Below are 25,829 nucleotides of genomic sequence, written 5' to 3' on the forward strand. Positions count from 1 at the left end.
TTAGTCATTCCTCTATTATTTGAGTGATGCGATAGATTAGGGGAGCTGTCAGGTTGTTAGCAACAAATGAATTCAGAAAAGGTAGGCTCAGCCTATCAGGCGCTAGTGTTTCTACTCCCTCTGTTCATTTTTTTAAGGCGTTTTAGACATTTTAGACAGCGTGTAAAACAGCTTAATTTCAGTTGTCTGAAACAACTTACAAAAGTGAACGGAGGGAGTAGTAGATTATCCTTTAGGACGAGTAGTCAGTCCTCCTGTAGTTACCTGAAGAAACGTAAGAAACTACTCTCTCCGTCCGAAAATGCTTGTCATCGAAATGGACAAAAAGGGATGTATCTAAAACTAAAATACATCTAGATACATCCCCTTTTATTCATTTTGATGACAAGTATTTCCGGACGGAGGGATTACCTACATAATTTTGAGGTCTATGCTAAATAATTCACTTTTGGTATATGTGCCGTTGCTGCGCCCTGTTTACAACTACAGGTCTGAACTTGATGTGTCCTGTTGTGTTTTTTTGCAGGCGTGCAGGAGCACGGCGGTCATGCTGGTCTCACCATGAGATGGCGAACCCTTTCCTCGCCGATGGGGCATAAGCTTGCATTGGTTGGTTATATACTCCTATTTAGAACCCGAACGTTTTAATTTTCACTGCACAACTTCAAATATTGACCCTTGGTTGCTAAAGTGCTGCTGCTGCTAAGTAACTCTGTGTTTTTTCTGTTAAGAATTAATTAACTTATGTTAATTAGGGATAATCCCTGCCTCTCCCCTAACCACCGTCGCTTGCTAGGCAGCGGACGCGACTATTGGCTCGTGTCTTTCTTCTAAAAGACACCTCTTGTAACACACCCTTTGGGAGGGTATAAATACCCACATCAGTGAATAAGAAAGTGCTGTTCGTTTGCTTTATCTCTTAACACGTTATCGGCACTTTTCTCTGCCGAGAGCAATTAGGCCACAGAACGAGAAACAGACAGGCCGTCCCAAGAACGACGGCTGCATGCACGGCGTCGCCGACATGGAAGACGGCGGCCTTAACAAAGAATGGTGCAACCATGCATCAACGATTTGGCATCGCGACGCACCAAGACGGCTTCGGTTGCCGCGGCGCGAGGCGTCAGCAACGGCACGCGACGGCACGGCCGGCTACGCAGCGGCATGTAGTGCCACGGCGACTGTATGCGACTGCGGGTTGCATCTGACGCGGCGTCAACAACGCGGGCTGCAGCGGCAGTGCGACGGCGGCACGGCCACGCGAGAAGAGTTGCCTCGCCATCGGCGCTGAGCACGGCCATGCACAGGCCATCCACGAAAAAGACGACTGCATGCATTCATTCGTACAGGAAGTTGATCAGTAGAATGCTAATTTAGTTGTCGTATTTTGATTAAGAACAATCAGCCGATGATTGATTATGCTTTCATGTACTTCCTGCGAGAATCACTTCACCGAATCTGGCACAAGATGAGGATGGATCGACCGTCTACTACAAAAAGCAGGACCATTAAACTCGGTAGATCATGGTTCTCCATCATACAAACAAAGCGGGTCACGCCGGCGGCATCGCCAGCATCTCAGGATTGTCAACATCCCAAAACGCCAAAACGCAGTGTGCATGGCGTCGGCGGCGCGACGGCTTGGCAGCGACTGTCGGCTGCGAGGTGACGTATGCGACGCGGCCTCGGGGATGGGTGCCCTCCGCAGCAACTCGGCTCTGGCCGAAGTCGTGGCACCGACGTACTCCGATGCGGAGACAACCGGCGTGCACGGAACCACTGCCGGCGGTGGTGGTTATGGGAATTTTTCCGATTGGAAACTGCTCCCCTGCCGCTCAGGTATGGCCACGAAAGGCCAGGGAGGTCCACAACGGTCCTAATGGGCTAGGCCCATGCTCGGGAACTTCCCGTAATAAATAACCTGAAAAAAAAAGGAGAAAACGGGACAAGGAAAGAAATGAAGTGGCATGTGTGTGTGCCATGGGTTTGGGCAATGCTATATAGCTTCGACCCAGGCCAAAATTTTCTTTCTTTTCTGTTTTTTCTTCTTCTGTTTGAGCATTTAGCTCTACAGTTTTTGTTCAGAATGTGTTTTCACGGTAATTGCTTGTATATTACCGTATTGTGAAGCACATTAGTACATCAACATACCTGATTACGCAATTTGATGATTGCCATATGTTGACGATGTTTGTAACTTAATTTACTAGAGAGTAAATTAATTGTGTATGATGGTTTCATGCAGGATATGTTGGACATATCCAAGAGAGTGTTTTCCTGTGTTTGCTATTGATGGCATCAATAATCAAACCTAGGCCATGAATGTCAAAATTAACTTGGCAGCCCGGGATCTTAGTTCCCACATAACCACACCCGCTCAGGGGCTCCGGCTATAGTCACTATAGCAAAGTATGTTACATTGCACTTCACTACACCATGATCTATAAAGGTATCTGATACTCTAGAGCTCTTTTGAGGAGCAATGTGATCAATATATGGTGATGATGATGCTTGAAGTGCATAGGAAATGGATGCTCGTCCGATTCCATGAATTTGAGTCAGTGACAACATACAACTCTAATGAGCATCAAATCAACCGAGGGTTGAGATTCTGCGATAGTGCGGTTTCAGATTCCAATCTCATCGATGAAATGTGTTCCACTTTTAATCCTTTTATGAGGATTTTGACTGAATTGTTTTGTCAATGGTGAAGAAAAGTGGAGACATGATGAGAAACAGAATATGAATGGAGCACAAAAGGGCAAAAGTCATTTCTTGGAGAATGACAAGGTCAGTAGCCTCGGTTGCTACACATGTGGTTATACGACTCACAATGTAAGGAAATGTGATACTTCCATGCATTTGGTGGATTTGTACATTCATCAATTGGCTAAGGGCAAGAGGCCCATGGGAACAAGTGTGAATCTTACTTCACTTGCAATAACAATGATTTCCCAATGGTTGAAAGTTCCCAGATGTTCCTCGGAACACGGGCAACTAGGATCATGCTCAGCAAAAGGAAGGTCCACTATTGAGTATCGATGACATGTTAGTGGACTTCAATTTTATTGACATATATGGAGACCGGATTCAGTCTCTTTTGTCATGCATTGTAATGATGTCTATAGACATATTACATGCTGTAAAATGAATTATGTCCATCAACATAATATGATAGCTATGTCATCAGACATGATGCTTGTGGTATATCCTCTGACATATATAGCTTATGATGTATGTATTATTTCCATATGAGTTCAATCATATGTTGAAATTGGTTTCTTTCTCTTTAGAAACTTAACGAAATAATCCAATTGAGAAGGAAATGTGTTAAGTGGAAACTGGGTCTACTAACACGATATTTTGGGAGATTAAGTGTTTCCATTGCAAGCTCTTGATAAGAGTAACGGAAGTGTCATGACAATTGTGGTCGTGATACGGTAATTGTTGGTTCTGGTCAAGCCACAATTACACTCCCTATGGGTACTACATGGTAATCATGGGTGCATTGATGTATCTAGATTCTACTCGTACCTTGCTGAGTTTTAAGGATATCCGCAATGGTTTCTATGTTGAAACCCATAAAGCGAGTGAGGTTGGAAGCCTACTCATGACTCAGCAAAAGGGATTTGAATGAAATCCTAGACAAAATGTCTTCTCTATCTTTCGGATTGTACTATATATACATACATTGCCTGGGTCTAAATCCTAGACTAAATCCTAGACTAAATTAGATGCGCATTTGGCGTATAAGATAATTTTCTAGAGTCTTGATAAGTTCAAGATATGGCAACATTGCCTGGGTCTCCCTAGTATTGGGATGATGAGAAAATTATTGATGGTCCGATTGGACACAAATCTAACGGTGTGAATTTTCTAAATTCATTGAATTGTGTATGCACGATGTGTGCAGACCGGGAAACTGATCACAAGGCCATCTTATCTCATGAAAGAGGATGGGCCACTAGATTTCCTTGGATAGGAGATATATATATATATATATGTGTGTGTGTGTGTGTGTGTGTGTGTGTGTGTGTGTGTGTGTGTGTGTGTGTGTGATCCAGTTCAACCGTCATATGGGATATTCACATATTTTATAGTGCTTTTGGATGCATCAGTGAGATGGTCCAATGTGTGTCTTATTATAAGGGACCATGCGTTTACATAGTTGATTGCTCGGATCATTAATTTGAGAGCAAATCAATCCTAGCACGGGATAAAATCCATCAGAATGGATAATGCTGCGAAATTTAGTTTGTGAGCATTTGATGATTACTGCCTAGATTGAGGCATAACTGTGGAGCATATTAGTACTTTGTGTACATACCCACATTAGTCTTGCGGAATCACTTGTCAAGAGGATAAGTTGATAGCAAGATTGCTCCTATAGAATTGTAATCTCCCAACATCTAGTTGGGGACATTGCAGTTTTACGTACTGCATATACAAATTCGACGAACTGCATATTATATGGTCTCTCTGTTGCAGTTAGTACGTGGAAACGAGTAAGTATTTCCCATCTGCGATAATTCAGTTGTGTTGGATACATACATATTTCACCACCGCAACGTACATATATGGGCCCTCATAGAAATTGGGGATCTATGTGAGGTATAATTCTCCGTCAATCATAAAGTACCTGTAGTCCTAAGAAGGGGACTTGTTTATGGCCGGGTATGCTGATTGTATTTTGATCAGGACATTTTCCGGCATTAGGGGGAGATATGGACCACATTGAATGCCAGAAAATAGATTGAGATGTGAATAGACATCTAGTCCTGAGGTCCACGTACGAATGAATCTGAACTGGAGGTTCAGAATATTATCAATTTGCAAAGTATCGCAAATAATCTGCCGGTTGCATTTACTAAGTATATAGGTGTCACAAAGTAAAATGTTCCCATAGTGATTGTGTCAGAAAGAGTGGATGTGACCCATAGGTCCACTCGGCCATCGAAGAGGGGGAGGAATCTGGACACAAGAGGAAAAGGCTTCATGGAAGCGTCCAAGGGGAATGAGGAATCCTCAAACAGTAAATGTAGGTCAACTTCATGTTGATATTCAACCAAGGGTTGAAAGACACCTGAAGGATGTTGGACACATCTAGGACCCAGCACGAGTGTGCACACAAATATTTGTGCTGGGACATCGGAAGACCTTGACTCAACTGTTGTGGGAAATCACAAAGAGTCAAAAGGTAATGATGAAATCTCCACTCTGGATATGGATTCGGGAGAATCATACAATAAAGACTACATTATGTCGACATTTATTTATCCTCATGAATTGCGAAAGACCTTGGATTGGATCTAGAACCAAATTCCATGCATGGCTGAGTGTCTAAAATGCTCTAGTTGATCCAAAGGAAGGCAACAATTGAGGATGCGCTCGCTCTCAAGAAGAGGGGGCATTGACTTGATCAGTAATACCCACTCCTATGAATTTGTTCCCCGGGGGAGCAAATGGGTTTTTTTGTTCATGAGAAATGAAAACCAAGAGGTGGTGAGACATGAAGCGAGGCTTGTAGCACATGTGTTCACGTAGAGACCCTTCATCGTTTAAGATGAAACATGTTCTTCTGTTGTGAGTGGAATAACGTTCCGATATTTAATATCACTGGCAGTGAATAATGAATTTGTTTATCAAACTGATGGATGTTGTGACTGCATAGTTGTATGAGTCACTTGATTCAGATATCTCTATGATAATTCCTGATGGAATTAAGATTCTGAATTTATTCGCAACATGTATTGTGGAAGCTTCAAAGGTCATTTTATGACTTGAAGTCGGCAAGGATGTGGTATAACTGACTGAGTGAGTTCCTTTGTTAGAAGGATTACTCAAACAATGATAGTTGCTCATGTATACTCATCAAGAAATCCAAAGAAGGATTTGTACAATTTATGTGTATGTTGATGATCTGAATATCATTGGAACTACACAAGAAATACATGACACAAGCAAATCATCTTATGACGGAGTTTAAGATGTAAGATTTGGTTGAGACCAAACTTTGTTTGAGTTTGGAACTTGAGCGTATTCCTTCATGAATACTTATTCATCAGTCTACATGTATCCAAAAGATTGTTGAAAGTTCAACATGGATAAGTCATATCCATTAAGGAACTATGGTTTTGAGATCTCTGGATTACTAGAGATAAGGACCCATTAAGGCCTAATGGCAGTGATGAAGAGATATTTGTGTTGGAAATATGCCCTAGAGGCAATAATAAAAGCATTATTATTATATTTCCTTATTCATGATAATTGTCTTTATTCATGCTATAATTGTGTTATCCGGAAATCGTAATACATGTGTGAATAACAGACACCAACATGTCCCTAGTAAGCCTCTAGTTGACTAGCTCGTTGATCAACAGATAGTCATGGTTTCCTGACTATGGACATTGGATGTCATTGATAACGAGATCACATCATTAGGAGAATGATGTGATGGACAAGACCCAATCCTAAACATAGCACAAGATCGTATAGTTCGTTTGCTAGAGTTTTCCAATGTCAAGTATCTTTTCCTTAGACCATGAGATCGTGTAACTCCCGGATACCGTAGGAGTGCTTTGGGTATACCAAACGTCACAACATAACTGGGTGACTATAAAGGTAGACTACGGGTATCTCCGAAAGTGTCTGTTGGGTGACATGGATCAAGACTGGGATTTGTCACTCCGTATGACGGAGAGGTATCACTGGGCCCACTCGGTAATGCATCATCATAATGAGCTCAAAGTGACCAAGTGTCTGGTCACGGGATCATGCATTACGGTACGAGTAAAGTGACTTGCCGGTAACGAGATTGAACGAGGTATTGGGATACCGACGATCGAATCTCGGGCAAGTAACATATCGATTGACAAAGGGAATTGCATACGGGGTTTGATTAAATCCTCGACATCGTGGTTCATCCGATGAGATCGTCGTGGAGCATGTGGGAGCCAACATGGGTATCCAGATCCCGCTGTTGGTTATTGACCAGAGAGTCGTCTCGGTCATGTCTGCTTGTCTCCCGAACCCGTAGGGTCTACACACTTAAGGTTCGGTGACGCTAGGGTTGTGAAGATATGTATATGCAGTAACCCGAATATTGTTCGGGGTCCCGGATGAGATCCCGGACGTCACGAGGAGTTCCGGAATGGTCCGGAGGTAAAGAATTATATATAGGAAGTGCTGTTTCGGCCATCGGGACAAGTTTCGGGGTTATCGGTATTGTACCGGGACCACCGGAGGGGTCCCGGGGGCCCACCGGGTGGGGCCACCTGTCCCGGGGGGGCACATGGGCTGTAGGGGGGTGCGCCTTGGCCTAGATGGGCCAAGGGCACCAGCCCTACTAGGCCCATGCGCCTAGGGTTTCCATGGGGGAGGAGTCCACCTAGTGGAAGGCACCCCGAGGTGCCTTGGGGGGGAGGGAAACCTCCCCCTGGCCGCCGCACCTAGGAGATTGGATCTCCTAGGCTGCGCACCACCCCCCCTTGGCCCTTCTATATATAGTGGGGGAGAGGAGGGACTTGACACACCAGCCCCTGGCGCCTCCCTCTCTCCCCGTTACGTCTCTATCTCGTAGTATAGGCGAAGCCCTGCTACTGTGACGCCCTGCATCCACCACCACGCCGTCGTGCTGCTGGATCTTCATCAACCTCTCCTTCCTCCTTGCTGGATCAAGAAGGAGGAGATGTCTCCCGTCCCGTACGTGTGTTGAACGCGGAGGTGCCGTCCGTTCGGCGCTTGGTCATCGGTGATTTGGATCACGTCGTGTACGACTACCTCATCCCCGTTCTTTTGAACACTTCCGTGCGCGATCTACAAAGGTATGTAGATGCATCCGATAGCTCGTTGCTAGTTGAACTCCTAGATGATCTTGGTGAAACGAGTAGGAAAATTTTTGTTTTCTGCAACGTTCCCCAACAGTGGCATCATGAGCTAGGTCTATGCGTAGTTCTTCTTGCGCGAGTAGAACACAATTTGTTGTGGGCGTAGATTTGTCAACTTTCTTGCCGCTACTAGTCTTTTCTTGCTTCAGCGGCATTGTGGGATGAAGCGGCCCGGACCAACCTTACACGTACGCTTACGTGAGACCGGTTCCACCGACTAACATGCACTAGTTGCATAAGGTGGCTGGCGGGTGTCTGTCTCTCCCACTTTAGTTGGAGCGGATTCGATGAACAGGGTCCTTATGAAGGGTAAATAGAAGTTGACAAATCACGTTGTGGCTTTAACGTAGGTAAGAAGACGTTCTTGCTAGAACCCTAATTCAGCCACGTAAAACTTGCAACAACAATTAGAGGACGTCTAACTTGTTTTTGCAGCAAGTGGTTTGTGATATGATATGGCCAAAGTTGTGATGAATGATGAATGATCTATATGTGATGTATGAGATGTTCATGCTATTGTAATAGGAATCACGACTTGCATGTCGATGAGCATGACAACCGGCAGGAGCCATAGGAGTTGTCTTTATTCTTTTATATGACCTGCGTGTCATTAAGAAACGCCATGTAAATTACTTTACTTTATTGCTAAACGCGTTGGCCATAGTAGTAGAAGTAATAGTTGGCGAGCAACTTCATGGAGACACGATGATGGAGATCATGATGATGGAGATCATGGTGTCAAACCGGTGACAAGATGATCATGGAGCCCCAAGATGGAGATCAAAGGAGCTATGTGATATTGGCCATATCATGTCACGTTTATTATTTGATTGCATATGATGTTTATCATGTTTTTGCATCTTGTTTACTTAGAACGACGGTAGTAAATAAGATGATCCCTCATAACAATTTCAAGAAGTGTTCTCCCCTAACTGTGCACCGTTGCTAAAGTTCGTCGTTTCTAAGCACGCCGTGATGATCGGGTGTGATGGATCCTTACGTTCACATACAACGGGTGTTGACGAGCCTAGCATGTACAGACATGGCCTCGGAACACATGCAAAACACTTAGGGTTAACTTGACGAGCCTAGCATGTACAGACATGGCCTCGGAACACAGAAGACCGAAAGGTCGAGCATGAGTCGTATAGAAGATACGATCAACATGAAGATGTTCACCGACGTTGACTAGTCCGTCTCATGTGATGATCGGACACGGTCTAGTTAACTCGGATCATGTAATACTTAGATGACTAGAGGGATGTCTAATCTAAGTGGGAGTTCATTAATATTTTGATTAGATGAACTTAATTATCATGAACTTAGTCTAAAACTTTACAATATGTCTTGTAGATCAAATGGCCAACGTAGTCCTCAACTTCAACGTGTTCCTAGAGAAAACCAAGCTGAAAGACGATGGCAGCAACTATGCGGACTGGGTCCGGAATCTGAGGATCATCCTCATAGCTGCCAAGAAAGATTATGTCCTACAAGCACCGCTGGGTGACGCACCTGTTCTCCCTGCAGAACAAGACGTTATGAACGCTTGGCAGGCTCGTACCGATGACTACTCCCTCGTTCAGTGCGGCATGCTTTACAGTTTAGAACCGGGGCTCCAAAAGCGTTTTGAGAGACACGGAGCATATGAGATGTTCGAAGAGCTGAAAATGGTTTTCCAAGCTCATGCCCGGATCGAGAGATATGAAGTCTCCGATAAGTTCTTCATCTGTAAGATGGAGGAAAATAGTTCTGTCAGTGAGCACATACTCACTATGTCTGGGTTGCATAACCGCTTGTCTCAGCTGGGAGTTAATCTCCCGGATGATGCGGTCATTGACAGAATCTTCCAGTCGCTTCCACCAAGCTACAAGAGCTTTGTGATGAACTTCAATATGCAGGGGATGGAGAAGACCATTCCTGAAGTATTTGCTATGCTGAAATCAGCAGAGGTAGAAGTCAAGAAGGAACATCAAGTGTTGATGGTCAATAAAACCACTAAGTTCAAGAAAGGCAAGGGTAAAAAGAACTTCAAGAAGGACGGCAAGGGAGTTGCCGCGCCCGGCAAGCAAGCTGCCGGGAAGAAGCCAAAGAATGGACCCAAGCCCGAGACTGAGTGCTTTTATTGCAAGGGAAGCGGTCACTGGAAGCGGAACTGCCCTAAATACTTAGCAGACAAGAAGGCTGGCAAAACAAAAGGTATATGTGATATACATGTGATTGATGTGTACCTTACCAGTACTCGTAGTAACTCCTGGGTATTTGATACCGGTGCCGTTGCTCATATTTGTAACTCACAGCAGGAGCTACGGAATAAGCGGAGGCTGGCGAAGGACGAGGTGACGATGCGCGTCGGGAATGGTTCCAAGGTCTATGTGATCGCCGTCGGCACGCTACCTCTGCATTTACCTACGGGATTAGTTATAAACCTCAATAATTGTTATTTAGTGCCAAGTTTGAGCATGAACATTGTATCAGGATCTCGTTTAATTCGAGATGGCTACTCATTTAAATCCGAGAATAATGGTTGTTCTATTTATATGAGAGATATGTTTTATGGTCATGCTCCGATGGTGAATGGTTTATTCTTTATGAATCTCGAGCGTAATGCTACACATGTTCATAATGTGAGTACCAAAAGATGTAAAGTTGGTAATGATAGTACCACATACTTGTGGCACTGCCGCCTTGGTCACACTGGTGTCAAACGCATGAAGAAGGTCCATACAGATGGACTTTTAGAGTCTCTTGATTATGAATCATTTGACACGTGCGAACCATGCCTCATGGGTAAAATGACCAAGACTCCGTTCTTAGGAACAATGGAGCGAGCAACCAACTTGTTGGAAATCATACATACTGATGTATGCGGTCCAATGAGTGTTGAGGCTCGCGGTGGCTATCGTTATGTTCTCACCCTCACTGATGACTTATGTCTACTTAATGAAACACAAGTCTGAAACCTTTGAAAAGTTCAAGGAATTTCAGAGTGAGGTTGAGAATCAACGTGACAGGAAAATCAAGTTTCTACGATCAGATCGTGGAGGAGAATACTTGAGTCACGAATTTGGCACACACTTAAGAAAATGTGGAATAGTTTCACAACTCACGCCGCCTGGAACACCTCAGCGTAACTGTGTGTCCGAACGTCGTAATCGCACTCTATTAGATATGGTGCGGTCTATGATGTCTCTTACTGATTTACCGCTATCTTTTTGGGGCTATGCTTTAGAGACTGCCGCATTCACTTTAAATAGGGCTCCGTCGAAATCCGTTGAGACGACACCGTATGAATTATGGTTTGGGAAGAAGCCTAAGCTGTCGTTTCTAAAAGTTTGGGGATGCGATGCTTATGTCAAGAAACTTCAACCTGAAAAGCTCGAACCCAAGTCGGAAAAATGCGTCTTCATAGGATACCCAAAAGAAACTATTGGGTACACCTTCTACCTCAGATCCGAAGGCAAGATCTTTGTTTCCAAGAATGGGTCCTTTCTAGAGAAAGAGTTTCTCTCGAAAGAAGTAAGTGGGAGGAAAGTAGAGCTTGATGAAGTATTACCTCTTGAACCGGAAAATGGCGCAACTCAAGAAAATGTTCCTGAGGTGCCAGCACCGACTAGAGAGGAAGTTGATGATAATGATCAAGATACTTCTGATCAAGCTCCTACTGAAATTCGAAGGTCCACAAGGACACGTTCCGCACCAGAGTGGTACGGCAACCCTGTCTTGGAAATCATGTTGTTAGACAACGGTGAATCTTCGAACTATGAAGAAGCGATGGCGGGCCCGGATTCCGAAAAATGGCTATAAGCCATGAAATCCGAGATAGGATCCATGTATGAAAACGAAGTATGGACTTTGACTGACTTTCCCGTTGAACGGCGAGCCATAGAGAATAAATGGATCTTTAAGAAGAAGACAGACACGGATGGTAATGTGACCATCTATAAAGCTCGACTTGTCGCTAAGGGTTATCGACAAGTTCAAGGGGTTGACTACGATGAGACTTTCTCACCGGTAGCGAAGCTGAAGTCCGTCCGAATCATGTTAGCGATTGCCGCATTCTATGATTATGAAATATGGCAAATGGACGTCAAAATGGCATTCCTTAATGGTTTCCTTAAGGAAGAATTGTATATGATGCAGCCGGAAGGTTTTGTCGATCCTAAGAATGCTGACAAGGTGTGCAAGCTCCAACGCTCGATTTATGGGCTGGTGTAAGCATCTCGGAGTTGGAACATTCGCTTTGATGAGATGATCAAAGCGTTTGGGTTTACGCAGACTTATGGAGAAGCCTGCGTTTACAAGAAAGTGAGTGGGAGCTCTGTAGCATTTCTCATATTATATGTGGATGACATACTTTTGATGGGAAATGATATAGAACTCTTGGACAGCATTAAGGCCTACTTGAATAAAAGTTTTTCAATGAAGGACCTTGGAGAAGCTGCTTATATATTAGGCATCAAAATCTATAGAGATAGATCGAGACGCCTCATAGGTCTTTCACAAAGCACATACCTTGATAAGATATTGAAGAAGTTCAATATGGATCAATCTAAGAAGGGGTTCTTGCCTGTGTTACAAGGTATGAAATTGAGCTCAGCTCAATGTCCGACCACGGCAGAAGATATAGAAGAGATGAGCGTCATCCCCTATGCCTCAGCCATAGGTTCTATTATGTATGCCATGCTGTGTACCAGACCTGATGTAAACCTTGCCGTAAGTTTGGTAGGAAGGTACCAAAGTAATCCCGGCAAGGAACACTGGACAGCGGTCAAGAATATCCTGAAGTACCTGAAAAGGACTAAGGAAATGTTTCTCGTTTATGGAGGTGACGAAGAGCTCGTCGTAAAGGGTTACGTCGACGCTAGCTTCGACACAGATCTGGATGACTCTAAGTCACAGACCGGATACGTGTATATTTTGAATGGTGGGGCAGTAAGCTGGTGCAGTTGCAAGCAAAGCGTCGTGGCGGGATCTACATGTGAAGCGGAGTACATGGCAGCCTCGGAGGCAGCACATGAAGCAATATGGGTGAAGGAGTTCATCACCGACCTAGGAGTCATACCCAATGCGTCGGGGCCGGTCAAGCTCTTCTGTGACAACACTGGAGCCATTGCTCTTGCCAAGGAGCCCAGGTTTCACAAGAAGACAAGGCACATCAAACGACGCTTCAACTCCATTCGTGAAAATGTTCAAGATGGAGACATAGAGATTTGTAAAGTACACACGGACCTAAATATAGCGGATCCGTTGACTAAACCTCTCCCTAGAGCAAAACATGATCAACACCAGAATTCCATGGGTGTTCGATTCATCACAATGTAACTAGATTATTGACTCTAGTGCAAGTGGGAGACTGTTGGAAATATGCCCTAGAGGCAATAATAAAAGCATTATTATTATATTTCCTTATTCATGTTAATTGTCTTTATTCATGCTATAATTGTGTTATCCGGAAATCGTAATACATGTGTGAATAACAGACACCAACATGTCCCTAGTAAGCCTCTAGTTGACTAGCTCGTTGATCAACAGATAGTTATGGTTTCCTGACTATGGACATTGGATGTCATTGATAACGAGATCACATCATTAGGAGAATGATGTGATGGACAAGACCCAATCCTAAACATAGCACAAGATCGTATAGTTCGTTTGCTAGAGTTTTCCAATGTCAAGTATCTTTTCCTTAGACCATGAGATCGTGTAACTCCCGGATACCGTAGGAGTGCTTTGGGTATACCAAACGTCACAACGTAACTGGGTGACTATAAAGGTAGACTACGGGTATCTCCGAAAGTGTCTGTTGGGTGACATGGATCAAGACTGGGATTTGTCACTCCGTATGACGGAGAGGTATCACTGGGCCCACTCGGTAATGCATCATCATAATGAGCTCAAAGTGACCAAGTGTCTGGTCACGGGATCATGCATTACGGTACGAGTAAAGTGACTTGCCGGTAACGAGATTGAACGAGGTATTGGGATACCGACGATCGAATCTCGGGCAAGTAACATATCGATTGACAAAGGGAATTGCATACGGGGTTTGATTAAATCCTCGACATCGTGGTTCATCCGATGAGATCATCGTGGAGCATGTGGGAGCCAACATGGGTATCCAGATCCCGCTGTTGGCTATTGACTGGAGAGTCATCTCGGTCATGTCTTCTTGTCTCCCGAACCCGTAGGGTCTACACACTTAAGGTTCGGTGACGCTAGGGTTGTGAAGATATGTATATGCAGTAACCCGAATATTGTTCGGGGTCCCGGATGAGATCCCGGATGTCACGAGGAGTTCCGGAATGGTCCGGAGGTAAAGAATTATATATAGAAAGTGCTGTTTCGGCCATCGGGACAAGTTTCGGGGTTATCGGTACTGTACCGGGACCACCGGAGGGGTCCCGGGGGCCCACCGGGTGGGGCCACCTGTCCCGGGGGGCCACATGGGCTGTAGGGGGGTGCGCCTTGGCCTAGATGGGCCAAGGGCACCAGCCCTACTAGGCCCATGCGCCTAGGGTTTCCATGGGGGAGGAGTCCACCTAGTGGAAGGCACCCCGAGGTGCCTTGGGGGGGAGGGAAACCTCCCCCTGGCCGCCGCACCTAGGAGATTGGATCTCCTAGGCTGCGCACCACCCCCCCTTGTCCCTCCTATATATAGTGGGGGAGAGGAGGGACTTGACACACCAGCCCCTGGCGCCTCCCTCTCTCCCCGTTACGTCTCTATCTCGTAGTATAGGCGAAGCCCTGCTACTGTGACGCCCTGCATCCACCACCACGCCATCGTGCTGCTGGATCTTCATCAACCTCTCCTTCCTCCTTGCTGGATCAAGAAGGAGGAGACGTCTCCCGTCCCGTACGTGTGTTGAACGCGGAGGTGCCGTCCATTCGGCGCTTGGTCATCGGTGATTTGGATCACGTCGTGTACGACTACCTCATCCCCGTTCTTTTGAACGCTTCCGTGCGCGATCTACAAAGGTATGTAGATGCATCCGATAGCTCGTTGCTAGTTGAACTCCTAGATGATCTTGGTGAAACGAGTAGGAAAATTTTTGTTTTCTGCAACGTTCCCCAACAATTTGGACTTGAGTTTCCATATCACGGTGCAATGAGAGCACACGTGTATCTAGCAAACTGTACCAGACCTGGTATTTCATTAGCAGTAAATTTATTAGCTAGATACAATGCATCACTGATTAAAAGGCGTTGGGTTGGTGTGAAGAATATTTTCAGATATCTTCTGGACACCATAGATCTTGGATTGTTCTATGAGAAAACAAATCAAGATATGACCATGGTTGGATATTGTGATGCTGTGTATATATTAAATCCCCATAATCCTAGATCACAGACTAGTTTTTGTCTCCTCGAATGAAGGTGTGACCTTTGACCTTCTCTGGGAAGTCGAGAAGACATATTTAGTGGCTGCATCCACTAGTCATTCTAAAATCGTTGATTCGTATGAAGCATCACATGAATGTATGTGACTTCACGGAATGATGAACTTTCTTGAAAGTTCAAGTGGGATTGGTTGGTAGGAACCACCCACCATTATCTCTGAAGATAATGTTTTGTTTGTATTATGCAGATGCAGACAGGTTATAAAGAACAACACTAGAATGTGTATGGCTCTAAAAGTATTTTATTCCCCATGAGTTGAAGAAAGAAAGGTGGAAGATAAATGTCTTGCAAATGAAGTCATGTGATAATTTTGGTGATTTATTCACAAAGTCTTTACCAAGTTCTTCATTCCAGAAATAAGTTAATGGAATTGGTATGAGGTGACTTTATTATTTGCAAGGTTCAGGGGGAGTGCACTCATGAATGATAACCTGTTCGAGATCTTCGGATCTTTTGTATTGCACTATTTTCCTTTATGAGTTTTTCCTGAATGGTTTCTCATGAAAGGTTTTTAATGAGGTAATAGTAATACAAATATGATAATATGTCATTTTCTCTTTATTTTCCCACTGGGTTTTTGGAAGGAGTTTTTCATGGGCATATAGCATATATATCCTCCTTTTTTTTCCACAGGGTTTTTGGAGGAAAATTTAAGGAAGATTGTGTATGATTACAAGGAGAAGCGGTGATTAGAGGGAGTGTTAAGAATTAATTAACTTATGTTAATTAGGGATAATCCCTGCCTCTCCCCTAACCACCGTCGCTTGCTAGGCAGCGGACGCGACTATTGGCTCGTGTCTTTCTTCTAAAAGACACCTCTTGTAACACACCCTTTGGAAGGGTATAAATACCCACATCAGTGAATAAGAAAGTGATGTTCGTTTGCTTTATCTCTTAACATTTTTCTCTTCTTCTCCGATACCACTATTAAGTTAGAGAAAAATTCACTATAGGTCACAAAACTTGAGCCGGATGACACTTTGGTACCGCTACTTCAAAATACCCGAACTATAGTCCATGTACTTGCGCACAGGGTTCACTTTGGTCTGTATGTACGATTTTGTCTACGTATTCGCTGACTTGGCCGAGTCAGCGGCCGCCAGTTAGGCTTTGACCGCCACATAGTCGATCCTAGGGTGAATACTACTCGATCCGGGGTTATTTTTGCAAAAACGCCATTTCGCCCAGGGACCTGGTGGAGACGGTCTGGGGAATCGCCGGCAGCGGCGTGCCGTTCCTCTGGGTGGTCCGGTCGGGCCTGGTCACCGCGGACGGGCTGACATGGCTGCCGGATGGGTTCGAGGAGGCGACACGCGGGCGCGGGATGGTGGTGGAGTGGGCGCCGCAGGAGGAGGTGCTCTGGCACGCGGCCATGGCCGGGTTCTGGACGCACGGGGGCTGGAACTCGACGACGGAGAGCGTTTGTGAGGGGATGCCGAAGCTGTGTCGCCCGCACTTCGGCGACCAGATGGGGAACGCCAGGTACGTGGAGCACGTGTGGAGGGTGGGCTTCGAGGTCGCCGGCGCGCTCGAGAGGGGCGGCATGGAGGCCGCCATCCGGCGGCTCGTCACAAGGAGCGAGGGAGCGGAGATGCGGGCCAGGGCCAGGGACCTGGTGGAGACGGCCTGGGGCATCGGAGAATACACGTGAGCTTCGGCAGCCTGGCATGCATGTCGAGTCATTAGGGTGGTTTTGCAAAAACGCCATGACCACCCTTCTCTTTCTCTTCTTTGAGCGCGAGGAATCGGTTTGAGCTGCTGAGCGCCCTGCTTGCTGTTGGTTCTTTGATCGTCTGGAGTTTTGAGCTGATTTGGAGGAGGCGGGGGTGAACCGGTGGAGGGATGTCGCGGCGGCTGTCGTTGCCGGCGGGCGAGCCGGTGACGGTGACCGTGTCGCCGACGAGAGGGAAGGGTGCTGGAGGCGGGAGCCCCGGGGATGGGGTCGTGAGGAGGGGGTCCGGGCTCACCAGCCCCGTGCCTAGGCACTCCATCGGCTCCTCCACCGCGACGCTGCAGGTCTCGCCGGTGCGCCTGAGCGGGGGGAGCCGGTACGCGTCGAGGGACGGTGCCGACGCGAGCGCCGAGTTCGTGCACTACACCGTGCACATCCCGCCCACGCCGGACAGGACCACGGCGTCCGCATCCACGAACGCGCCCGCGGCTAAGGAGGAGGGGGAGGTGCTTTCGGAGAGGAGCTACGTCTCCGGCACCATCTTCACCGGCAGCCTCAACTGCGCGATGCGCGCCCACGTGCTCAGCAACTCTGCCGACGGCGCTCGGCCGGCCGCCTCCGTCAACATGTCCTGCAAGATGCGCGGCTCCGACATGCCGGCGTTGGCGGCCACCCGCCTTGTGACTGCAGCTTCATGATCTGCGAGGAGTGCTACATGGACTGCGTCGCCGCCTCCGGCAACTACCCAGGCTACAAGGAGGCCTACTCCGCCGGCAGCGACACCGACGACTCTGTCGACAAGGACGACTACGACGCCATCTCCTCGTCGGAGGAGAGGGACCAGATGCCCATGACATCCATGTCCATGCGCTTCTCCATGGTGCACTCCATCAAAATGCCCATGCCCAGCAACAACGGCAAGCCGGCCGACTTCGACCACGCCCGGTGGCTCTTCGAGACCAAGGGCACCTACAGCTACGGCAACGCTCTATGGCCCGAGAACGAGCACGGCGGCGGCGGCAACAGCGCTGGGGCCACCTCCGGATTCGTCGGCATTGTCAGGACCCCGATCCTAAGTCACACCGATCTAGCATGTAACACATCATATCACTTTGCGGCCTCACGCACGGTATTCCCACGGGTGCCACCTTACCTGGCCCGGGACCGTTTGCGCCTTTTGGCTCACGTATATGATAGTGTCGCTAGCATCCATATGACAAAGAACCCGGGCCGACATGGCTAGTCGTGAACCCAAAGCGGCACTAACCCATGGGGATAGGCATACATGAATCAACCTCGAGCATGTCGGTCAACAGCGTGTGAATCCGGGCTGTAGCACTGGGCTAACAGGACTCCGGTAACCCGGGCTGTAGCAGGCTAAGCAGGACTCCGGATGTCACCGCGTGACATTTTCCCAAAGGGACAGACACAGGAACGAAGTGAAACACATGCCGGCCAGTCAAGTGTCCTGAGCAGTAGTGCTGGGCTAGCAGGACTCCGGTGAACCGGGCTGTAGCGGACTACTATGGCTCAAGGAAGCACTAGACTACATTTCCCCATAAGAGAGGCTGCCGAGGATAAACAACTAGATTGTCGGATCCCACACATACCAAGCATTTCAATCATACACACAATATGCTCGATATGTGTAAATACAACATGGCATCACAACAAGACTCTACGACTCAAGTATTTATTCATTAGGCTCCGAGGAGCGAGATATTACAAACATGGGTCTCATGACCCAACATTCAGAGCATACAAGTCAAAGCACATGCGGAAGCTTAACATGTCTGAGTACAGACATCTACAAATGAAAAAGGCTGAGAAGCCTGACTATCTACCAGATCCTGCCGAGGGCACAAGATCGTAGCTGAGGTATCAAGCTAAACGTCGAAGTCCACACGGAACTACTAGCGAGACTGACGTCTCTCTGCAAAACATAAAATAGGCAAACGTGAGTACAAATGTACGCGGCAAGACTTACATCAGAACTAGCTACATATGCATTAGTATCAACAAAGGGGGCGGTGGAGTTTGACTGCAGAAAGCCAGCTTTGACTCGGTGGCTATCCTGAACTACGACCGCAAGTAACTCTTTTGAGGTGGCGCACACGAGTCCACATATTCACCATATCAATACACCACTATGGATCCGCTCCCGTCTTCCTACGAGAATGCCATCCATAGCACTCACGCTTATCTTGCGCATTTTAGAGTATCCACTTTCACTTGTCTATGAACTGATATAGGCAACCCAGAAGTCCTTTACCGCGGACACGGCTATTCGAATAGATGATATTAACCCTGCAGGGGTGTACTTCTTCACACACGCTCTCGCCACTTACCACCATGTACACGTCGTGTATCTCGGCAACCTTCAAGCAGAAGCCTGGCGAGGGAGTCGGCCACGACCTGACTAACCACACAAGTCTCTAGTCCAGGTTTATCGCCTATTCGGGTTCCATCCGCAAGGAGATCCGGCCGGGGTGTCGCTCACGGCCCCAAACGATGTGTACAGGGTTCCAAGCCCACCAAACGGGCGACGCTTGGCATACACGGCCATGGTGCCTAGTCTGTCCCAAGCCCACCTGTACCGGGTGCCACTTGGTAGACTACTGACACTACCTACAAACACCAGAAACTAGTTGCAACTCCTGGACAGAGATCAGGTTGGTTAATAAGTCGAGAGGGGCACTTAAGCATTCCAATGCGTGGTAGTAACTGTTCATGGATCACAAACACAGAACTCAGTTCCTGAGGACGGCTGCAATGAGACAACCCACCATGTACTCCTACATGGCCTCTCACCGCTACCTTTACCAAATCGTGTTCACACACTTAGCTCTCAACAGTAGGACATGTTCACCACATTCCAATTCATCCCCGATGAATCAGACCTGACTCAACTCTAAGCAGTAGCAGGCATGACAAACAAGCATGAATGAGTAGGCACATCAGGGCTCAAACAACTCCTACTCATGCTAGTGGGTTTCATCTATTTACTGTGGCAATGACAGGTCATGCAGAGGAAAGGGGTTCAGCTACCGCAGCATGTAACAGTTGAAACGTTGTTGTCCTAATGCAGTAAAAGAGAGCAGGAGCGAGAGAGTGGGATTGTATCGGAATGAACAAGGGGGTTTTGCTTGCCTGGCACTTCTGAAGATATTATAGTTCTTCATCGGTGTCATCGATCACATCGTCGGAAACACGTCTATCGAGAGGGGACAAACACCGGCAACTGAGAAAGAACACAATCAATGCGATGCCACAATATGATGCATGATCATGACATGGCAACATGCTGTGATTTGAGCTAATGCATCTAGCTATGATTTAAATGAAGTTGGTTTGAATACATGATTCAAATTCCAACTCCATATATGATTATTTAAATGCCCTTTATTTGTTTTGTCCAAAACAGAGGACAAACATTGTTCAAACATGCATGAAAATGGTACAGATGGATTCCTTGAATTTTTCTGATAATGTTTCATATATAAAACTTTTCATTTGGAGTTACGTTTGAATTACTATGAATTTTTGAAGTTTAAATCATTTTCTGGATTTTCCTGGATTATTTAGAATTAACAAAATCTAGTAAATGATTTACTGCATCAGCATGACATCATGCTGACGTCAACGGTCAACGGTCAATGGAGAGGCCCAGGTCAAACTGACCAGTGGGTCCCGCGTGTCAATTACTAACTAAACTATCCTGGTTTAATTAGCGCTAATCCTAGATTAATTAGTAGGGTCGGGCCCGCGTGTCAGTGACTCGGAGGGGAGTCAAACCCAGCCAACCGGGGTCAAACTCGCCGGAGTTTACCCGCGGCTCGTCGCCGGCGAGGCCAGAGACGGCGGAGGCATTGGGGTTTCGTCCCACGGCGACCAAATCGAAGGCCGAGGCCATCTACGGAACGAGGAGACTTCTCCGCGTCGAATGGTGCGAGCGGGAGGAGCTAGGGTGGAGCGAGCTCGCCGGAGTCGAGCTCGTGGCGGCGGCCGGCGTTCGGCGTTAGCGGGTTAGGCACTACGGCGCATCTCGGGTGAGCTGGTGAGGTCCACGGCTTCCTGGGAGTGCCCTGCGTGCGGTGACGCGCTCGGTTTAGATGGAGACAAGCCAAAACGGCGACGATGACAAATCCGGCGCCGGCGAAGTCTCGGCCTCGACGGGAACGAGGACTACGCTGCGGTATTGAGCATGGGGGCAGGGGGGTTCGGTAGAGGAGCTCACGGCGAGTCGGACGAGGGTCTCAGAGAGCTCGGGGAAGGTCTGGAGTCGTCGGGCCGGCGGACGCGATCTCCGGCGTCCGAGCTTGAAGGCGATGATGGTGAGGACGTTGCGGCGCGTCTGGCAGCGTGCGGCTCGTCGAGGAGGTCGAGGGAGTCGAGGCGGAGCTCGTGGGCAGGTCGGAGAGGCGAGGGGAGCACGGTGGCTGCGGGTTTCACGGCGGCGAGCGCTTGACAGTTGCGGCCATGGCAAGGAGAGGGCGAGAGAGAGGGCAGACGGGGAGAGTGAAACGTCCAGGGGTTCGGGGCGGCGCCGAAGAGAAGGCCCGAGGCATCGCGGTGGCCTCGATAACGCAGGCGAGCAGGAAGGTGCGTGGCGCCGCGGGCGCGCGTGTGCTGTCTCCCTCCTCTGCCTACTGGCAGAGGTAGGTGATGACTGGCACGGGCCAGGTGGGTTGGGCAGCACAGCTGGGCCGCTGGGCTGTAGGTAAGCGCCAGGTAATTCCTTTCTCTCTCCTTTCAGTATTTTGTTTCTGTTTTCTATTTCTGACATTTGTTTTAATTTGGTTTTTGAACCAAACTAATTTTGTTGCTTCTGATATATTTTGCAGGGACTAAAAGGATTATTCCAAAGCTCCTCAACAAAAATCAGAATTATTGAAGAAATAAAGTATTTATAGTATTTATTTGCTCCAATTCAAAATACAATATGTGTTAATTCAACAATCTAAAATGTCATGCAAAAATGTGCATCACCTCTGGTTGCTGTTTCCAGCATTTCCCAAAAATGATGAACATTTTTTAAGGCCATTTGGGTTCACTGAGAATTATTTTAGTTGAACCTGGTGGATTCCTTTTTATGCTAGGGTTTGAACATCCCCCATTTCAAGTTCATTTAAAAATTTAAACATGATGCACACATGAAAGATGAAGGGCTAGCCTAGTGCATACCGGGACTAGGGATGTGACAGGCATCGAGGAGCCGCCCAACTTCGGTGCCCGCTGCTGCCGGCCCCTGACGAGGAAGACCAGCGTCTCTCAGGCCATCCTCAGCCCATACAGGTACCAATTCCTCGTGTAAAAACAAGCGACATGGATGTCTGACGGCTCCCAGTGGGCCGGCACTTGGCTCGCCGGGGCGACGGATCACGCGCACGGCAACTACGCTGGCATCATTCAGGTGATTGATCGAATCCATAGATGTTGTTGCAGCTGACATACTAATTCCTTTCGAAATGCTTGTTCAATCGATTCGAAATGCTCATGTATCTTCTCCAAATGATTGATGAACGCGCAGGCAATGCATGCGCAACCGACGTCGGAGCCAGTGCTTGGCGGTGAGCCGGCGGAGTCCGGCACGCTGATCGACACGACGGGCGTGGACATCCGGCTGCTGATGCTGGTGTACGTTTCGCGCGAGAAGAGGCCCGGGTACGACCACAACAAGAAGGTCGGCGCCATGAACACGCTGGTCAGGACGAGTGCCATCATGTCGAACGGGCCCTTCATCCTCAACCTGGACTGCGACCACTACGTGCACAACTCGGCGGCGCTCCGCGAAGGGATGTGCTACATGCTCGATCGCCGCGGCGACCGCGTATTCTACGTGCAGTTCCCGCAGCGGTTCGAGGGCATCGACCCCAACGACCGGTACGCCAACACAACCTCGTCTTCTTCGATGTCGCCATGCGCGCCATGGACGGGCTGCAGGGCCCCATGTACGTCGGCACAGGCTGCATCTTCCGCCGCACCGCTCTGTATGGGTTCAGCCCGCCGCGCGCCACCAAGCACCACAGCTGGCTCGGCAGGAAGAAGATCAAGCTGTTCCTGAGGAAGCCCACCGTGGGGAAGAAGACGGACAGGGAGCTGGTCATGGCGTTTTTGCAAAAATAATCCCGGATCGAGTAGTATTCACCCTAGGATCGACTACGTGGCGGTCAAAGCTTAGCTGGCGGCCGCTGACTCGGCCAAGTCAGCGAATACGTAGACGAAATCATACATACGGACCAAAGTGAACCCTGTGCGCAAATATATGCCCCTTAGTTCGGGTATTTTGAAGTAGTGGTACCAAAGTGTCATCCGGCTCAAGTTTTATGACCTACAGTGAATTTTTCTCATTGAGTTATTACGGCGTGCCTCTGTTGTGTGCATGTTTAGACTAGGGCCCTGTTTGGATACTCTAACTCAGTTAGAGGTTAGAGTTAGATTCTAACCCTGAACTAACCCTAAACTAACTCTAACCAAAGAGATGTTTGGACGGCAGGGTTAGATGGAGCGCGGATACGGCGATGCGTCTTCACGGGCGGTGCGAGAGGGAGGGAGGGAGAGGACGAGAAGCTTCGAGGAAGTGCGGAGGGATCTGCTGCGGGAAGAGCGAGAGAAAATGATGTTTTTTAGTGGTGCCAAGAAGAACTAACCCAAATAAGCACATCATGGGTGGGTTAGTTTTTTAGGATGGGTTAGATGCATCTAACCCAATCTAACCCAAACTAACCCTCCTGTTTGGATTTTTTGGGTTAGTTAAGTCCAAACTAATCCAAACTAACTCTAACCCATGAATCCAAACAGGACCTAGAAGGAGGCACCGTGAACACACACAGTCCCTGTCCCTGAGGCTTGAAGGAAAAGTTTGAAACTTGGTAACGATGAAACAAAATAGAAAGTTGTGATGAAATTGAATGAAATAAAAACCAGAATTGATGCGCCCACTATTGTTGAAACGGTTGGGCTAAAAATCAATCGACTGATTTTTAATGAAGTCTCAGTCGATGTATTTGACCTTCCATCGTGATATGTTTAAGATTCAGGGTCGCCGTTTGCTTGTGCTGAATCGGCCTGTTAGTTGTGCCCCCGGCCCATTACCTTGTTTCTTTTTTCTTTTCTTGCCTTCTCTTTTATTTTTTCTGTTGGACTGCCCCATGGGCTGGCCGTGAGGAGGGGTGGTGTGGTTTTTCCTTTATCTGTTTTTTGGGCTTTCTTCTAGGCTGAACTTTTTTTAGTGCTCGTGTTATCTAGGGACAGGAGCGATTAATAGGGCTGTTCATTTTGGTTTTGTTCCCATTTTATTTTTGTTATTAATTTATTTTTATTTTCAAATGCTATTATTATTATTATTAAATATTGTACATTGAATCACATGCCATGTTTTATTTGTCAGTGTCCGTATGCAACATTTTTTTTCTTTCCAAAAATATTATCGTTGACACACCCGTCGAGCACACATAGTTTCATGCACATCGGCCACACACAATTGTATGTATGTCGTTGGCATGTAACTTATCTTTTTTCCTTTCCAAAAATATTTTTCACCGGCCAACTAGACTTTGTTTCTGTTTTTTTAACTTTGTTTGTGGCATGTTCGACACTAGGAATGCAATTGCAAGTGTCGCCCCCGACCGCAACTCCATGTATTCTAGCTCGACCGCAATTGAAAGTTTTTGTTCAGTCAGAGGGGGCGGGCCAGTTGCAAGCCCGACAACATCCCTGCAATTGCAACTGGACTTTTTTGTTTTGTTCGAGGGGGCGGGCCAGTTGCATGTCTGACATTGGGAATGCAACTGCAAATGTCGCACCCGATCGCAACTACATGTCTTGTAACCCGACCGCAACTGGACTTGTTTGTTCTGTCGGCGGGGGCATGCCAGTTGCAAGCCCGAGAACAGCCAAGCAAATGCTAGTGTTGCACCCGACCGCAACTGCATGTCTTTGTAACCCGACCGCAACTAGAGTTTTTTGTTCTGTCGGAGGGGGTGGGCCAGCTGCAAGCCCGACAATATCCCTGCAACTGCAAGCGCCACACCTAGACGCAATTGCATGTCCCCAACATGGTTGTAATTGGACCTTTGTTTTGTCGGAGGGGGCGGGCCAATTGCATGTCCGACACTAGGAGTGCAACTGGAAGTGTCGCACTCACCCGCAACTACATGTCTTGTAACCCGACTGCAACTAGACTTTTTTGTTCCGTTAAAGGGGGCGGGCCAGTTGCAAGCCCGACAAAAGCCCCGCAACTGCAAGCGCCGCACCCGACCGCAACTGCATGTCCCCCAACATGGTTGCAACTGGACCTTTATTTTGTCGAAAGGGGCGGCGAGAGAGGGGGTGGGCCAGTTGCATGTCCGACACTAGGCATGCAACTGTAAGTGTCACACCCATCCGCAAGTGCATGTCTTCTAGCCTGACCGCAACTGAAGTTTTTTGTTTTGTCAGAGGGGGCGCCGGTAGAAGGGGCGGGCCAGTTGCAAGCTCGACAACATCCCCGCAACTGCAAGCATCGCACCCGACCACAACTGCATGTCCAACTATAGTCATGCAAGTGCATGTCTTTCTAAGTTGGTTGCAACCAAGCTTTTGTTTGTCGGAGGGATCTCGAGGAGAAGGGGTCAGTTGCATCTCCCACAATAGTCATGCAACTACAAGTGTCGTCCCCCAACTACAATTGCATGTCTTCCAACAGGGTTGCAACTAGGGATTTGTTTTGTCGGAGGCGACAACGACGGGGTAGGAGTGGCGTAGGGCATGCCCGATAGTAGCCATGAAACTGCAAGCGTTACTCCCCACCCCCAACTACAAGTGTCTCCCTATGCATGCAACTGTAAGTGTCACTCTCGACAGTAATTGCATGTCTTCAACGCGACAACAAT

General features: G+C 47.5%; 2 pseudogenes; both read left to right on the forward strand.

The window, feature by feature from the left end:
• The first annotated feature begins 1,619 nt into the window (after nucleotides 1-1,619).
• LOC125532931 (DIMBOA UDP-glucosyltransferase BX8 pseudogene) lies at nucleotides 1,620-16,935 on the forward strand (annotated as a pseudogene).
• A 191-nt stretch (nucleotides 16,936-17,126) lies between these two features.
• On the forward strand, nucleotides 17,127-23,082 carry LOC125532932 (cellulose synthase-like protein D4; annotated as a pseudogene).
• The last annotated feature ends 2,747 nt before the right edge of the window (nucleotides 23,083-25,829 follow it).

The sequence above is a fragment of the Triticum urartu genome, chromosome 1A (assembly GCF_056163025.1).
Source record: "Triticum urartu cultivar PI428250 chromosome 1A, HENAU_Tu73, whole genome shotgun sequence".
Taxonomy (NCBI): Eukaryota; Viridiplantae; Streptophyta; class Magnoliopsida; order Poales; family Poaceae; genus Triticum; species Triticum urartu.